The following is a 2488-nucleotide window of genomic DNA, read 5'->3' as shown; positions in this document are numbered from 1 at the left end:
CTGCAGCAGAGGTAACTCTGGGTCTTCCTTTCCTGTGGCGGGCCTCATGAGAGACAGTTTCATCATAGCGCTTGATGGTTTTTGCTACTGCCCTTGAGTTCTTGACATTTTCCGGCTTGACTAAACTTCATTTCTTAAAGTAATTCTGGACTGTTGTTTCTCTTTGCTTATTTGAGCTGTTCTTGCAATAATATGGACTTGGTCTTTTACCAAATAGGGCCATCTTCTGTATACCACCCCTACCTTGTCACAACACAACTGATTGACTAAAAAAATTCAACAAGGCATACCTGTTATTGCCTAAAATGACATACCCAGATCTAACTGCCTGTAGCTCAGGACCTGAAGTAAGGATGAGCATATTCTTGATACCATTTGAAAGGAAACACTTTGCAGTTTGTGGAGATTTGAAATTAATGTAGGAGAATATAACACAATAGATCTGGTTAAAAAAAAATAATAAACAGATAAATGAGCGTTTTCTATTTTTGTTGCATCATCTTTGAAATGCAAAAGAAAGGCCATAGATTGACATAGGAAGCTGGGTGTGATTTAGATGTTGTCCACAGGAGGGCAGCAGTATGTGTGCAAAGTGTCAGATTGATATGTTCAAGAATGAGAGACTTACATCATATTTTGTATCAAGTCTCCCACGTGTCCCTCACGAGTTTGACAAATGTGGCCGAAATAGTCAATTGATACATTTCCAAGTACATAACTTTAGAGATAAACATGCTACGGTAATAAATGTTTTTAAAAAATGCAGTTTACACACTCCCATGATTATCATACATGATGGATCATTAGCTTCCCTCGATAAAAGGTACTAACCTTCACACATCTAGGTGGCCGAGTGTGGAACCAGAGACAGCAGAGGCATCAAACTGGAGGAACCAATTCCAACATTTTAATGAGTAGGGGATGTGGTGTCTTTGAAGTTGACTCCCTGATCTGTTTCACCTGTCTTTGTGCTGGTCTCCACCCTCCTCCAGGTGTCTCCCACTTTCCCCATTATCACCTGTGTATTTATACCTGTGTTATCTGTTTGGCTGTTGCCAGTTTGTTATGTTCGTAAAACCTACTGTACCACCGTTTATTCCGCTGCTCCTGTTTTCAAGTACTTCGGGGTTTTGACCGTTCTGCCTGCCCTGAGTGTAAAGGCTTTCCTCCTCTTCGTCTGAAGAGGAGAGGCGAGGAGGATCGGAGGACCAATATGCGGCGTGGTAAGTGTCCATGGTTCTTTTAATAAGAAATACTTAACATGAACACAACGGATACAAAAACAATAAACGTGAAACGAACGAAAACCAAAACAGTACTGTGTGGTGAAAAACACACACACGGAAACAAACACCCACAAACAAACAGTGAAACTCAGGCTACCTAAGTATGATTCTCAATCATCAGAGACAACTAATGACCTGCCTCTGATTGAGAACCATACTAGGCCGAAACAATGATGACAAGCTCAGTCCGATGATGCTGTGACACACCGCCCCAGACCATGACAGACCCTCCACCTCCAAATCAAACACAGGCATCGGTGTAACGCTCATTCCTTTGGCAATAAACACGAATCCGACCATTACCCCATTACCCCAGGTGAGACAAAACCGTGACCCGTCAGTGAAGAGCACTTTTTGCCAGTCCTGTCTGGTCCAGCAACGGTGGGATTGTGCCCGGCGTTGTTGCCGGTGATGTCTGGTGAGGACCTGCCTTACAACAGGCCTATAAGCCCTCAGTCCAGCCTGTCTCAGCCTATTGCAGACAGTCTGAGCACTGATGGAGGGATTGTGTATTCCTGGTGTAACTCGGGCAGTTGTTGTTGCCATCTTGTTCCTGTCCCGCAGGTGTGATGTTCAGATGTACCGATCCTGTGCAGGTGTTTTAACACGTGGTCTGCCACTGTGAGGACAATCAGCTGCCTGTCCTGTCTCCCTGTAGCGCTGTCTTAGGTGTCTGTCTTAGGTGTCTCACAGTATGGACATTGACATTTATTGCCCTGGCCACATCTGCAGTCCTCATGCATCCTTGCAGCATGTCTAAGGCACATTCACACAGATGAACAGGACCCTGGGCATCTTCCTTTTGGTGTTTTTGAGAGTCATTAGAAAGGCCTCTTTAGTGTCCTAAGTTTTCATAACTGTGACCTTAATTGCCTACCGCCTGTAAGCTGTTAGTGTCTTAACGACCGTTAACCGACCACAGGTGCATGTTCATTAATTGTTTATGATTCATTGAACAAGCATGGGAAACAGTGTTTAAACACTTTACAATGAAGATCTGTGAAGTTATTTTGATTTTTACGAATTATCTTTGAAAGACAGGGTCCTGAAAAATGGACAATTCTTTTTTTGTATGTATTGTTGTGTATTGTTAGATACTACTGCACTGTTGGAGCTAGGAACACAAACACTTTGCTACACCTGCAATAACATCAGACAATCATGGATATGCGACCAATACAATTTGATTTGATATGATTTGA

This window comes from Oncorhynchus mykiss, chromosome 31 (assembly GCF_013265735.2).
Source record: "Oncorhynchus mykiss isolate Arlee chromosome 31, USDA_OmykA_1.1, whole genome shotgun sequence".
NCBI lineage: Eukaryota > Metazoa > Chordata > Actinopteri > Salmoniformes > Salmonidae > Oncorhynchus > Oncorhynchus mykiss.
The sequence above is the reverse complement of the archived record's forward strand: the minus strand, read 5'-3'. Positions refer to the sequence as shown.